This window comes from Ixodes scapularis, unplaced genomic scaffold (assembly GCF_016920785.2).
Source record: "Ixodes scapularis isolate PalLabHiFi unplaced genomic scaffold, ASM1692078v2 PGA_scaffold9__187_contigs__length_104089568, whole genome shotgun sequence".
Classification (NCBI taxonomy): Eukaryota; Metazoa; Arthropoda; class Arachnida; order Ixodida; family Ixodidae; genus Ixodes; species Ixodes scapularis.
The window spans coordinates 55,525,593-55,541,602 of NW_024609884.1; the positions used below are offsets into that span (position 1 = coordinate 55,525,593).

At 50.0% G+C, this 16,010-nt stretch overlaps 1 protein-coding gene across 1 annotated transcript in view; it reads right to left on the reverse strand.

Annotated features, from left to right (window-relative positions):
• LOC8027009 (frizzled-5) overlaps positions 1 to 15,776 on the reverse strand; it is a 103,850-nt gene extending 88,074 nt beyond the window's left edge. Inside the window, exon 1 of the mRNA XM_029968494.4 lies at positions 15,469 to 15,776. The gene's annotated coding sequence lies outside the window, so the exon portion shown is untranslated. The remainder of the gene's footprint in view (positions 1 to 15,468) is intronic.
• Between the last annotated feature and the right edge of the window lie 234 nt (positions 15,777 to 16,010).

Consider the following 16,010-nt stretch of genomic DNA (forward strand, 5'->3'; position numbering starts at 1 on the left):
CTGATGACGGCGATTCAAGACGGAGGCTTGGGAGAGTTGGCGATTCATCAGGGAAAGCAACACAGCAAACGGACAACAAAGCAAACACACAGAATGCTTCTTTCAGGAGAAGCGGTGCCACGAAACTAAACAACACCAGTCAAATTCGCACACGTCACATTGACCCTCTCGCCAAATGCAGAGTGGTCGTAAGTGAGCGCCCTTGTTTGTCTTTCTGTATGTCTTCTCTGCTGTCCCTTTGGGCTCTTGCTTCCTATAATGATAAACTCGAATCTAGACGACTTCTCTACAGCGGAGACTGAGGCGAAGCAGCACTATTTGCTTTCTTGGTCAGATGAGCCGAGCGAAACCGTAAGAAAACCATCTGTGAAAGAAACAAAACAAAAACGACCTTCGATTATTTCATTTACAATTCACACGCGCGCGCGCGCACGCACGCACGCACGCACGCACGCACGCACGCACGCACGCACGCACGCACGAAGAAATATATATATATATATATAAATTAGTGCGTGCAGTTTTGTCTCGGCACGGCGACCAGTCGAAGTGTACGGTTTCCCCTTTCTGAACCTTTCAGGTCAGACGCTGTTCAGAAGAGGGAATACCGCAGCTTCAAAAGCCCGCGGTTCAGTACTGGTCACGTTGTAATGTATATCCCCAAAAGGTCTGCGAGTACGACGTTCCCGTTTAAACGTAATCATTAAGTACTAATGAGCGTCTTTCCCAAGTGGATCGTATACATACTATGATATAGCGGACAGTTTCATAATCCCGGTTCTTCCTTGGCTAGATGACACAATGACGAGGTCGGTCCGCGGTGTCCAAACACGTGAAGCACGCTCATCACAGGCACATTTGACCTAATTTCAATGAAGACAGGCGCTTCGTTGCGGCGCGAAGAAATAAAACTGCTCATGCGTTAGTCGTGCTGCCTATGGCGACGCCCTTCGCACCCGGGTAATGAATGGAACGGTAGCGTGACGCAACTCTCGTCTGGGGATTTGGTGCCAGCGTTTCGAGTCTTCTTTTACACACTGCTCTGCGTCAGTGGTACGGCGCTCGGTTTTGAGAACAAAAACCCTCCTGAGAACGCAGATGGGTGTACTGTGTAGAATGTGTTACGCACGGTGTGAAAGGCGCCGAGGAGTGTAATCTTCGTCGGTTCATAACAACGTAATTCATGTACCCTGTGAAAACAACGATGGCCCTCTATTAGGGAGCCCACCACGGCTGACCATACAACAGTCAAACGCCAAGTAAAAAAAAAAAAAAAAAAAAAAAAAAAAAACAACTTCATTTTGACGTTGCGGCATTGTTTCCAACGAATGTTCTTTGTATGAGGAAGCTGATAGGCTGTTATCAGGCGATGCTGACCAGATTCAACAGTAGAAAGGACTGCAAATTGCGATAATGGTGTTTGTCTCGTTTCGAAGTTGCCCTTAATTAAGTAAAAAGTAAAGTTAAAAAGTTAAAAAAGAGTACGGTATTCCCGAATCCAATCTGAAATCTCCATGTAGAGCCGCACCAGTTTGTGTATCCGCTTTAATGAGCGTCCACTGAGAGACACGGAGGACTTTTACGCCGCTGTGGTGTTGTTTTAAGCCGGCGTCACACTGCTTCTACATCATACAAAAGACAGTCTGCATATACAGATTCGAACGTGAGTCACCGCAAGATCCATGCTTCGAATGCCGCGTGGCAAGGTGTTCAAGTCTCAAGGAGGAAACTTGGCAGGCGGTATTCGAACCGCGGATATTGCGGTGACCCGTGTTTGCAGACTGTCTTTTGTATGGTGTATGAGCAGTGAGACCCCGGCTTTACGGTTGGAAACTCAGTGAGTAAATCTCACTGAATATATTCTTACGTGGCTAAGACTAACCGACCATTTTGGACGGCAATCCGATGTACGATGCGTGATGGAGTCGCCGTGAATAGAAGAAGCGATTCGTTTCTGTTTAGAATTGTGCGATTTCAAAACGCAAAAAAAGCAGGGTGATAACAGAAGAGGATAGGTATCGGCTGCGCTCAGTTTTCTTTGTGTTGTTAATTCGCATTGATTGGAGAGCTCATATCTAGCTCTATCGCTAGCCACTACACGCGGCATACAAACCGGCCCGAGCGTACATCGAAACGGCCCCATAATTCCCCGCGCCGCACGGTGCAATTGGGGTCGACGAGAGGCCTGGTGGAATTATCCAGAAAGCTCTAACACTGCCTACGCTCATAACGTTTTCTTTTTTCTTTTTTAGGTTTAAAAGAGCCCGGGTCTGTCACGGCAAACACGCTAGTTTCGTGTCAGAGTAAGCACCTTTAGAGGAATGCATCGTTAACCCCCTCAGTCAAGAGTCGTCGCGACTATTTCGAGAGACTAAAATTATGTTCTTTTTGCAAACAGCCCTGTTTTTTCTCTGGCTCGGCGCACCGTGTCGCCTCTGCCCCGCGATTCGTCTCGCCTCGGTGAAGAGCGGAGAGATACGCGGCTTCGGAGACGGGTTGGCCTAGCGTGCGACGGGGCCACAGTTCATTTTTCCGGCCTCCATGCATTGCGGAGCGCGGATAGTGCGAGCACCCAAGTCCGGACAAAGGGCTCCCGCGGAGCGCTCCATCAACGTCGAGCCAGACAGCTGGCTGCGCGCGTTCCGGCCAACGTTTCCCCACACGCAGGTTTGCGCCCGGGCTCACAGCCGCGTCGCACACTGCGCCTCCTGGCACACCGCTCCCGCTATATGCGGCAAAAAAAAAAAAGAAAAATAATAATAATAAATAAATCAAAAACAGTCAATATTTGCTTGTCTGGCAGCCCAACTATTCGGCGTTAATAAAAACTTGCGAAACGAATTTCTTCCGATATTTTTGTCTCCTGGGAATCAAAACGTGCTATGTGAAACCTGCTACGTAAAACGTGCGTCTAAAGAAAAAAAAAAAAAAAGTCTAGCGGGACAACACGAGACAGGCTGAATTGCTCGTGTTTCGTGTCTCTACTAACCCGTAAGAAACATGTAACAAAATAAATCTTAGTTTAGCCATGCAAACATCCCCTTGTGTGTACACATACAAGCAAAGCTTTCGTCCGTAGCTTTCTACGCTTTACTCCTCCCGTTATGTATAAACAAAAATTACTGACTTCCCTCAAAAAGAAGAAGCAAGAACTAGCAACGATAAAATACAAACATAAATCGCGACATTTGCGTAATCGCAGTATCTTCGAAGCGGTATTCGATTACTCAACCGGCAATAAAGAGGACAAGCTTCGAAACAACAGCAAAAATGAGGCCGCCCGGAAGCAGGAGGCAGGGGTGGATCTGATTGATGTTTCGCGCTGAAAACGGCACAAGAGAGCAATTTCCGGAAGATGACAACTCGAATTCAACGAAAACACGCATGGTTGGTGCGCGTAAGTAACTTGATGGATCGGTCGCTCTTCGACGGATTGCGAAGCGGTTCGGCGAAACCGCACAGCCGACAAAAGGCTGGCAGCAAGCGAGGGCACCGGAGGTCCTTGACACTTCGCTCAAACCTTTACGCAGGGGGATAGGGACCTGTCCCCAGCGACACTGTTTCAAAGACAACTCGAGTCGTTTAAGTACCAGTGACGGCGTCATTTAAGAAACGCGTTCACACTGACAAAAATCGCTGCTTCAAGTTCTCTATGTTAGAACGAAGATATGCGTTGTAAGTTGTCTCTAATGGCAGTATACCCCAGCCTGCGCAGATTACGCTGAGAAAGCTGTTAAGAACTGTGCACAGGAACTGGGCATGCGCTCGTCAATAGCTGACATGTGGGAACTGAGCTTCAAAAGGGAAAGGGCGAATTCTTACAGTCATGGGACTCCTTGCGTTACTCAGATAAGACCTGCAGCTTTCAAAACAACAGTCCGAGCCCTCTCCGCGACAATATTCCGTCTATGAGTTATTGTCCTCCTACGATGAGTCGATCTTGCACTTGACCTTTAGCTCCCCAGGTCCTCCACAATTCCCCAATGGGCGATCCGATACCACGAACTCTGCGCCCGTCTTTTGTCTCCCGAGGTGGAAGCACGCCCGTTTGTTTTTTCTGCTTCCCGTGCGCCCGTACACTCTTTATAAGGAGTATTCACTGGGCGCCATATTTGTGTGTGCTGTCTAGAGCGCATGCTCAGAACGAGCCCGCATTAATAGGCTGCTGAGACCGGTAATCTTGAGGGTGCGAAATGCACGTTACAAAAGAACTGTGGAAGCTCGCCATCAGCACGCGCTCAGCAGTCGTGCACACAGCTATGGCCGCCAGTGAATACTCCCTATGCTCTGTTCACTGCAGCAAAGCTAGAAGCGCGAGCTAGCACACGCTCCTGCAGCTTTGAGACGTGCGTTTCTAGCGCGAGTGCTCGTTCTGCGGAAGAACGCTTCAAAGCAGCGACCTCGAGCTCTCGTGCTTGTGGCATTGGCTCGAATCTCAGCTTAAGGGTGAACGGGGTATAGTACTGTCCCAGGCATAAAATAGCAGTTCGAACCGCTCAGCAGGTTTGTCCTCGTGCGGCATCGCTGAAAGTGATATTACAGAAAGAGCCCCATGAATATGCAAGGTCCCCCTTTCGAATTCTTTGCGAGATGCGAACCGTGCTCGAGAGAAAGCGCCAACCAACATCTGGGCAAGGATCGTTAGGAAATTCAGGTTAAAACATTACAAGCATAGTGGCGCCATTCCGTTCGAACAAACCGCGCCCATAATTTATTACGGGCGTGCTCGGAAGCCCCATCTATCATTTCCTCGTTAGTGTATCACCCTTTCGCATAGCTAATATTTCGAGGGTGCCAAACTACGACGGATGTGATGGACTCCACCCTCCTCGACCCAGCGGAAGTCGAGCACGCCCAGAGAAGGAAAACGAAACCACACAAAGCGAAGCCCGCAACGTCCGCACAACTGCGAAGGGGCCACAACTCGAAACAAGTGTCGTGTGGCACGAACGCGAGGCTAGAGAAACTCGTAGCGGAGACCGAGAGTGTGCGGGATCGGGTGAAAGGAGAGGTAGCAAGTATCGACATTGCGAAGAATAAGAAGGATGTATTTCGACACGGGCCGGGACTATCGATTTATCGATATCCCCGGCGTCTTTCCTTTCCTAGGTTGGCGAGCGCTTCGGCTCTTTGTTGGGCCGTGCAACGTCGTGCCAACGACCGCGGCGCAGGCTCCGTGTGGGCGGACATCCCTCTTCTCGTCGTCTCCGCAGCGGAGGCTCTCGGAGGCCTCGCTCTCCCCGCGGAAGCGCGCCGTCTCCGCTGTTCGCGACCGGGCTCCGCTGCTTTGCATGCGCCCCTTCCTGCCTCTGCCGGGGACCCCGACACCACGTTCGGATCACTCTTAACGCGCCTGGAGAAACGCTGATTCCACGGGTCTGCTTGGGCGTAGGCGCTTCACTCCGTCCTGGTCGATGAAATTCCACACTACTCCCAAGGCCGACACAGGTCACCCCCCCACTATTTTCTTTTTTTGTTTTGTTTCCACCGTAAATACCCGGTGTTCGCAACGTGAAACGAGGCGGCGCTATTCTGCGGCAAAGGCGTGAGGTGGAAACACGGGGAACTCGTGTCTATTGGATTGTGCTACGGAAGCTGGCGCGCAGCCTGGTGGCTGAAGCGTGAAATAGAGCCACGGGCATCAGAAAGCAAGCGGGCCGGCCGATGAAATGCCCGAACCACATACTTCCCCGTTGAGCTTTCGCGAGATCAGTGATTGCTTGCAACGGATGCGTTAAGTGATATCGTCCTGACGGCCTCTTCAAAAAGCGGACCTGCGCCGCGTCTTGGTCAGTTTCACTGAGCCTTGGCGTTTCTCTTAAAAGTTAACGTTTTTCGTGGTGTACATTTGCGGGCGATATGAAAAATCCCAGGCGAGCGCGTGGCTCCGAAGAGTTCCTGTGCTAACGGCAGAAAACTTGAGCTATAATAATAATAATAATAATAATATTAATAATAATAATAATAATAATAATTATTATTATTATTATTATTATTATTATTATTATTATTATTATTATTATTATTATTATTATTATTATTATTATTATTATTCCGGCTCAGGTCAGTCGCGACGCCGCAGAAAGGCCGATGGCCCATACCGTAGAGGTCTGCGACGCCGCACAATACAAGGTTGAACAGTCATGAATGTGCACGAGCGACATTTTAGTGGCTCTTCGATTTCCGTCATTACTCCTCACATGGTCGGCAAACGACTGCTGAGTCAACACCGCTTTCAGCGCTGTTTTTGGACCAGCTTGCGGCTTTCCACTACAAAACGCGAGAGCCGGGATCGTAGAGTTAAGCACAATGTTTGTGCGTTGCGTGATAAAGTCTTGAAATAAAAGACGTTGCAAGTTTTTAGTCTATTTCAGAGAGCACTATACTGATCGTCTTGTATCCCGCGATTTAATAAACGCCCGATAACGAATTGCTTAACCTGCCGATTATGTAATTTCAGCCGCGCTTGATTTCGCCTTTTGTCGCGGGACGCCTCTAAAGTCGGCGCTGATATCAGCATTAAATAAGCGAAAGCTAGTCAAGCTGAATGTGACGACAGAAATGAAACAGCCGCGGAAGCCTCGATAATTGTCGAGCTTTCTTCGGATAATACCGCTGCAAATCTTCTAAGCCACGCGCTCGCCTGGGCTTTTTCATATCGTCCGCGACTGTTATACGTAAAGCCAGTCATGACTACACTCGAAGAAAAAGAAAAAAAAGAAAAGGGAAAAGGTAGCAACGGCGTGTCTTCCTCCCTTCTACTCACGCGCCTCCAAGCTGACACGAGAAAAAGGATGGCCACCAAGACGGTTTCTCTCCTTCTCCAGGCAGACGGGAGAAAAGTTCCGCGCTCCTGCCTCGTTTTTCGGTTTCGTTTTTCGAGCACGTCGCGCGCGTTGTTTAATAAATGTTGTTGAGTTGATTGGGCCTCAGCGCCAGCGAAGGCCGCCTGTAATCCCGCCTCCCGGTCCACACAGGCAGAAAATGTCAGTTGCAGTGACGTTTTAACCACTAATTTTATCAAACGAGCAAACGAAGCCGTTAGAAAGAGGGAAGTTCCGGAGCTGCGCCAGCAGTGCTACATACACTGGGCTAAGATGGCCGCCTCCGAATTGCGGAACAACGTTCGACGTTGACGACGTTATGGAAACCGCGGAAACTGCGTCCAGGGCAGGCAGGTTTCGCGGCCGGGTGCCTGGGTGCCTTCTGTGCTGAGTTCGGTTCTGTTTTACCGGCAATCAACGTGGTTCTGTATTTCCGAGTGTCAGCAACATAGCAGCAACATCGCGATGGCAGTGTTGTGCGTAGTGAACAGAAGACTGAAATTATCGCCAATGTGACCGTGTGTTCGCGTATCAGTGGTGTAACAACAAGATGAGATGACGTAAACTGTCGGGCATTGATGCCGCTGGTCGGTTCCGCTTTACATTAAAGAGTTCAAGACCGCTTGAGGGATTACGGTGCAATCGTTCGACCTGCGGACAGTCATGTTGGAACACTGGTCTGAAGTCTGAACCGTAGTTTCCATTGTACAATGGCCAATGTGACTGTGCTCTGCGATGTCCTGTTCTCTCCACCGCGGCATCGAATGCGCCCTGGGGAAAGGACTGAACAGTATGGAAATATGGCGGAAAGTACGCTATTTGCAGTTTGGAATTTTAGCATTAAGGGAAGAGGGTAGGTAAAATCGACAAAAAAAAGTTATCCATTATTTTGCTGTTTAAATATACTACGGTTTCTGGATAACTGCCCTCCAGGTGGCGCGCTGCAGGATGAGCGTTAGAAGTTTTCGGGCTCACCACGGCGTAACTCCGTACACTTAACACCTGCCTCAAGTCGCGGCTTTAACTGCATTCAAGTTGATCGAAAAGCGATTTCTCTGTCCCTGAAGCAGCGCTTCCACCTTCCACAGAGATTAATTCAAGACGACAATTGCAGCCGCACGCGAACAGCACAAATAGGAAAACAAATACTACAATAGAAAAACTGGCTACGACGTGTTGTGCGGCGAAGCAAACACATGGCTTGGAACCGGAGTGGAGCGGCTTCATTTATTGGCTTTCAAATATTTACGGTATTAGCGTTTACTTTTTTACTAAGAGATTCATCTCCTGGGCCGTGCAACATACTCTAAACAATATGACATTACTAAAAGAAAAAAAAAAATCAGCGTGCTCGGAATATTAACTATAGCTTAGGTGGTCACCGAAAAAATTCGTGCCTCAAGGCGACCAGTATAAAAGGCGGAAACGGAGAGCTCAAAAGTAGTGATCGGGTTAGTGTGCTATTGTAGCGAACTTTGTACGTGCCATGCATGTGTATGCGCACAATGTATATGTTCAGTTGATGCTAGTGGTATGCGTGATGTATCCACACGCGAGTATATAATAAATGTGCCGGAAGCGCTATGGTGGCGCCAGCAAATAAAAATATTTTTATAGCACATGAATTGGACGGTACCTAGCTCTATCTAGCCTAGCTACTTGCAATTACTCTGCTTGACCCTGCCATCTAGTGGCAAGCGATTTAAGGTTCTTTCACGCTTCGCCATAATTGCTCGTTACCGTGCAACAATGAGCCAAGTAGGCTGCTTCGAATTAGCTCTTTTTAAGAGCGGCTTTTGGTTTCGCGTATGGTTTACCACTCCTCCGTGATGTGCGGTTGACCAAGGAATTGTGGCTCGAGGAATAGCAAAGGGATGTCATTAAGTGCGCGAAGTAACTGGGTACCGGTTCTCTCCGTTTAACATCGCAGTGCTGACGATGAGAGGACTGAGTGACTGCTTTCGAAACGCAAGTTTCTTTACCTGCGGGGGGAAGCCGGCTTCGGGAATAAATACAGTTCGCGGAAAGCTCGTGCGACGCTTTTATTTCCTGCTCCTTTCGCCCCGTACAATACACGTAGCGTCCTCGTTAAGCTTTATTGAGCTCGATTTACTTGATTCGGGGCCGCCATATTGAGATGAAGGCGACGGAGGAACTTTGCTCCCCTGCTTTCAGGACGAAAGTTCCTCCGATTATAAAGGAACACAGGTTACAAGAGTGTTCCTCCTTTTAGGGAATACTATAGTGACCCTTTTTTTTTTTTTAAGAGTGTACACCTCAGTGTTTTGAAGACAAAATAAAAAATGTTACATTGCGCCACAAAGTGAGCGCGAACAGAATATCGGCACTGTTTCGCATATGGTCAGAGTATCAGCAGGCACAAACTTTTATCGGCTGAGTTGGTTCCCAGCCGAATTCCTTGACACCTCTAGTTTTCATTACAAATTTCCGGTTGTGGGAGAAAAACAGGAAGAACCGACAGCAGCCTCCCCGTGCACTGTTCTGCTTCGTCTCACCTTCCAATCGACTATAGTCTATTGGCGACGTGAGCGATCGAAAGCGTCGCAGTGGTTGGTCTGCCACGAGTTGCCGAATGTTGACTATGACGTCAGCAAAGGATATCTCATCGACGAGTAGGTAAGAATTTCACTTTTGACGGTGCTGGCAGTGTTGCTTTCAGAGCGCAATGATTTCAAGCTTCCACCATGCTAGTTACAAACACCATCGAGCTTGTTGTTCGTGAGGTAATGACGTCAGGAGAGAACAACATACACGAGGGTGCCACCAAAACATCTCGCCGTTCATTCGCGGCAAGAAGTTCGGGTACCGCCGCCTGGGGGAATTTTTGTTTCACAACCCAGAGTGAGGATACTTGCTCAGCAGGTGCAACGTGCAATACCAAGCTTCTATGCAATTTAAAAATTAAAACATAACCGCGTGGGTAGCACGTGCAGGACCCATAGGAGGTATTCACTGGACGCCATATTTGAGGGCGATATTTAGAGCGCATGCTCAGAGCGAGCTCACATTAATAGCCTGCTAAGACCGGCAACCTTGATGGTGCTAAATGCACGCTCCAAAAGGACTGCGGAAGCTCGCCGTCAGCACGCGCTCAGCAGCAGCGCACACGGATATGGCCGCCAGTGAATACTCCCTATAGCGAGGAAAACAAAAGCGCCCCTAACGCGCTTCTCACCACGAATCGTGTATGACTATTGCGTGGTGCACATAAAAGACCCCAGGCTGGCGGTTGTGCCGCACTGGCTAAATTGCTCATCTACAGCTGGGAGACTCGTCGCCCGTTGAGGCAGACCAAGTTCTAGGCTCTATAAACACACACACAACCCAATTTTTAGGGAGCCAAAGCCGCAGGCCACCAGGCACGTTCGGACGTTATACTCAGTCTCTTCGTCTGCTGCACTGATACGCATAATTTAGAAACCCAATAAGCGCACTGAGTCGTCAAGTGGTTCCCGAACTCCCCCGAACTGCAACTGGTTTCTAAGCGCTGCTGTATAACGTTTTATTTTAATAGTTTTCATGACGCCCTATTTTATTTTCTCAAACAAACTCCTGTTTCGCAAATAGTACCGGAACATCTGTTTTCCTTTTTGCTCCACTATCTCTCTTTCTTTCTTTGTGTGGGCACTGGAAGGTTTATAGGTTGCATGCGTAGTAGTAAAGGAGCTCATGGCTGGGCTTGCCCAAGCTATTTATGTCTTAACTGCAAACATTTGTAAAAAAAAAAAAAAAAAAATGGCTAGTGACTTTTTTAAGGGGCGAAGCTTCAAATATGTTTAAAACCGTATTGTTTTACCTTAGCTATTCCCAGTAAGTACAAGGAGGGAAGTGGGTGCTTTGCGGAATAAACTAGTCTTAAATATTGCGACACGCAGCAACACAAGACAGGCGAAACAAGGGACGCATAAGGAAGTGTGTGCATCCACAGGATTTTGATTAGATTACTAAAGTCTTACAGAAATACGCTTATAGCGTGATAGCGTTCTATCTGGTCATAACAGTCCGGGTACAATGGCGAAAATAGCGCAGTCAAATGACATTATCGCCAACCGACTTCGTCATTGTCGGCGCTCTAGTACAACGGCTACAACACTCTCAGTTTATACCGTTGCCGTTTCTTATTAACGTTCTCACACAGCACGCGAAGAGAGGCCGCTTCCACTGGATGGCGTAATAAGGACGGGGGAGAGGGCAGAATTCGGGAAACCCACTCGCGCTGCGGTTTTCCGGAGCCCGGGCTGGCATGTTTAGAAAATACGCCCTAATGAGTAATGAAGCGAGCGTTGTACGCGTATTAATGGGCCGCCACGGAAGCAAGATTAATGCGCACCGAGAGCCTGCACTTCCGGCGTCCATTTCCAAATTTAGGGAACACGCCCGCACTGCAGCACCGACTCTCTGGAGCACCGAGGGGAGGCGGCACACGCCACGATTCTGTTCGAAATTCCGGAGCATGAAGTAGCTGAAGATATTTTCCTGTCTTTGTTTCGTTGGTCACTCTTTCCTGCACAAGCGCGGCTTGCAAACAAACTTTATTTTACTTTCGCGACGTATCGTACTCGAACCACTCAAGTTTTTACGTGCTCCACTCGGTAATGTACAGACCATTGCACTTGAGTAGGTAGTCTGTAAATTACCAAGTGGTGGTGCCCGCGCGTTTGGCAACTTCTGCAATCTATATATCTTCCCACCTACCACCATTGCGACATTTACACCGTTTCCATTGCGACACGGAGCGTGCAAATGTGTCTGTGGCGGCAAGCCGGGTGTGCATCAGTTGATTCCGCGCTAGTCGTCGCACTCACATAAAAAGAAACAAAGAACGACTAGGTGATGTGAGCCGTTCTTTTAAGGTGGAGGTATATGCATGGATGCCAATTTCTCCAAATACAAGGCCTATTTTATTCTTCTTTATATATATATATATATATATATATATATATATATATATATACGAATGAAAGAGCTTTATTCAAGGGGAACCGCATTTGTTTCGATAGACTGCTCAGGTTCTGCAGTATTCGTAAGCTCGGATTCGTTATTTTCTTCAAACAGTGGCGAAGTGCTCACGATTTGACGATTGCTTATCGCTGAGTAGGTTTCCGTAAGCGAGTTTCGTTTGCGCGTTAAAGATCCACAAGTGGTTTAAATAGATCTCTAGTTCTCCGCTAGGGCGCGTCAAATGTCCTACGTCGGTCGTATACTGGTCCTCGCGCAGTGTGCGCGGTCAAAATTTTGTTTTGTTCATCCGAGGACCGTTCAATTCTTACAGTGTCAAATGCTGATTGGGTGGAAAAAAGATGCTTAACAAATCGGACGCAATTTAAGAGACTGAGGCGGGACACGGATATGGCCGATAGATGGCAAAACGCGCTTCTCTAGAAAAAATAAATAAATAAGTTCTCAGAAAAAGGGGCGAACTAATCTTTTGCGCTTCGTTGATCTTCAAATTACTTGGACGAACCATGGGAACTGTTACGATTGTAGGACTTGCGGACTCGGCCACTCCGCGCTCTCCTTACGAATTGATTATTAAGGATGTCGTCCAGCTGCGCGCCATAACTGCGAGTAGCACCGTGAGACGAGCACCGTTTCTCGTCCTCTGAGGCCTCCCTGCCGAGAAGGCCGGTCATCTGCCTCCCAGCGAGCGGCACGACAGCCCCAGATCCTCGTGCGGGAGCGGGCGTCCCGTCTCGGGAAGAAGCGGCGCATGTGTGCTGCAGGCGACGGCATGGAAATTGGGCGCCCGAGAATCGCGGCCTGTCGTCCGAGATATGGATGGCCGTCTTAGCCAGGACGGGTTCCTCGGCGTTGGGAGCGCTCCCCACGATCGATGGTCGTTAGCGGCCCGCTCGCAATCCCCGTCTCGAGCCCCGGGCACGAACCACGGTCCTGATCCCGCTGTCTCTCCACGAGGCTGTTTGCTTGCCGCGTCCGGCAGCTCCCCGTCTGTTGACCGTGTGCTTGTGGCCTGGCTCCGCGTCCACCACTGCCGGCCGGCCAGCCACACGCGCCGCCGCTCGAGAACCCGACGGGTCGGACGGACCAGCGACAGTACAGTCAGTCGAACAAGGAGCGCACAGATGGGACGCGTGAGATCCAATTTGGTCGAAACGTCATTAACGGACATCCGTAACCAGAAAGAGCCAAAACGACGTATTCGCAGTAACTATCAATGAGGTAGGTCAATTCCAAGTTCATAACGGCAGCAATTGAATTTCGCGTAGTTTTTGGTGGACTTTTCCTATGCCCTCCGAATCGGCTCCGTGCTCCAAAATGGTGTCTTCGCCCGACTGACTTGTAATTACTTACTCCAGTACTACTACTAGAGTCACTGTACGAGAAGGGCAGGGAGGAGTTTAAGTTGTCCTGCACTTCGAGAACGCTTCGACGTCTTGTGAGACCCGAGCGTGCACGCGCAGCCAAAGCACAGCGGAAGGAAACGAGCACATGCTGGATGCCGGGCACCGGAAGAAGACGCCCTGCCGTCCTCTGAGTGACTAGAGTTGGCACAGCGTCTACACACTTTTGCCCATCAGAAGCTAGAAATTCTAAGGCGCACCCATCGAGCGTCTCACTCCCAAGGCGGCTTGAAACTGGCGCCATGCGAACTCCCCGGTTACAAGAGAAGTTTACTTTATGAATACCCCTCTCACGAACACAACTACCAGCGTGGGCAGCTTATGGTAACAGCTATGAAGTTTTGATTTACATAGGACAAGGTTTCCACAAAAAACACACACGGCTGTGGACCATTCGAAGAAAAAAAAAAATGAAGCCCATATAACCCGCATAACAGGCTGGCATTGAGGGGTTAGCATATTTTATGGATTCTCCTTTGCTACAATTTATCAGAACCACGAGCTTGCGTCCGTAGCTCTCTGTCTACAAAACAGCAGAAACTTAATACGTGTTCCTTGTTGTATAGATAGCAATACACTTGCCAATGTTCCTTGAAACAACGTCCTTACGTCGTGAATCATGCAGAACGTGTTTAGTAATCCTGTCAGTTCACGCGCGTAGCAACAACAGTTCCAAGTTTCGTAGATGATCAGATGAAACGCTGCTGAGCCGCACGCTTCCCTCCAGCCCGATTGGCCTGTTTCCCCCGAGTTGCTCAAGCCCGATGCGGATGCGTGTTCCGAGAAGTCAGTGAGCAGAGCCGTAGTTTCAGTCAGCGCCGCGGAAGCTCACGATGGAAAGGAGGGTGCGAAACTCCCGACTTCCTCGGGTTCTTTGATGCGAAAGTTTTCTCGCTAAAAGCGGTTTGTTGATCTTCGGCAGCTGCGGTCGTCTTGCTCCGGAGAGTCTTTCCGCTCGAACGAAAGCGGCCGTGGTCCGTCACCGAGGAAAAGCGTGTTTCTGAAAGCAAGGTGTCCCACCTTGACACTAGGTGACGCGCGCCGCATCTGCTACGAAAAATAAACACCACAGCGCCTTGTACAATAATAATAATATTGAAACGACGGGAAATAAAAAGAAAAGAGCCCGAACGACTACATATCCGCGATACACGTGGAATTCTAGACAAACCTCAGAACATTATGGCATCTCGACTAGCTGCGAACAACTTTCCTCAGTGCGGCAGAGGGAATTAGCTAGCCTATCTGTGCATCACGCACGATGCTTTTGATTGATAATAGTAACCTCACGATATTCACCACCATCTAGTTACTACTGCGTTATATCCCGATCACCGCCCAGCCCCGTAGAGGGTAAAAGCCTCCCATGAACAAAGCGCGCGAGTCTTTTTGGAGCTCGAGGAACCAAACTTCTCATGAGGAGAGCTGCCAATGAAGATGCAACGTTCGGTTTCGAAAATGCGGTTGGTGCTAAGTTTCTGAGCACGTGAGCGTGAAAGATTATGGGACCCTGAAGTGAGGAAGCAGCAGTCTTGACGTAAACTCGTATGCAAATGTACCCGCCGATAATGATTATTGCCTATGTATCCCATATGTCATAACTCTCATCGCTCTGTAAAAGAGAGCTCTATAAAAAGATTATTGTACAAACCCAAAAAAAGAAAAAGAAACGTAAAAAAAATAACGTATTGTGCACTTTCAGAGAAGGCCAACTCAGCGACCAAAAAGATGGAGCGATGAATAATTTTCTGTACTCTCGGTTGAGTGACAGGACCCAGCAGAAGCTCCACCTCCGGCACGCGCCCGTTGCCTTCTGCCGAGCTTGGGCTGCGCGTGCGACCAAGTGTTACTAAAAGGCAGATAGCTCCAGGCGTACTGGGTTCATAGCCTGTCACTGACTACAGTTCGGTTTCACGCTCCGACTACACGCTGCTGTTTCGAAGAGATGGCTTTCGGCTCGCTCTTTTCGCACTCGCGTGAATCTCACGTCAACTCGTTGCGCCATATGCAGCGCGATGCACGCGCGCGCGCTTTTCCAACGGGTCTGTGGCGGTCCACGCGTCGTGCGCACCTTTCCTAGCACAACACGTGCCCCGCGGTGCGTTCTCCCCGGGGCACTTGGCGCGTCGCGGTCAGGCACCCCGAGGATCCGCGGCCCAGCTCTGGGCGCGCTTCCGCATAGCGGGTCGCGCACCCAGGCGAGCCAGCCGGCGCGAACCTCGGGTCAGGAAGGAGGCCAACGGGCGGCATTGTGCACTCACCAGCATGCCACACCTTCCCGCGCTGCCGGCTCGGTCGCCGGCCGGCAGAGATCGATCTCGGTGTCTGCTGCCTGGCCTGCAGCGTCGGGATGGCCGAGAAGTTGCCGCTGGAGATGCTGCTTCGCGAGGCCCCCAGGGGCTCCGTGGGTTTCACGCGGCGCGTGGGATGTCCAGCGGTGTGGTGGCCGACGGGGGAACCGGGCTCGCCGCGGTGCAGCCACTCCCAGAGTCAGCGACCACTCTGGCTGTTCAATAGAGGCGGCTTCTCTGCCTGACACGGACGTCGCATCGCCCTCTCCCGCGGCGACGGTGTCGCCTCTAGCGCCGGGAGCTCGAGGCTCCGTTGATCGCCATGGCAACGGAGCGGCGGCTCTGCGTTGTCGAGGCAACAGCACGCTGAGAAAATCTGCGTCTCGGACGTCTCCGGCCGCGGAGACGCGACCTGCAGCGGAGGATGGGAGAAACCCGCGCGGAGCGCGCGAGGTCCCCTGGCGTCTGTCATCCGACGGCAGAGGTTCTTTACCGCAGCATTACCATACGTG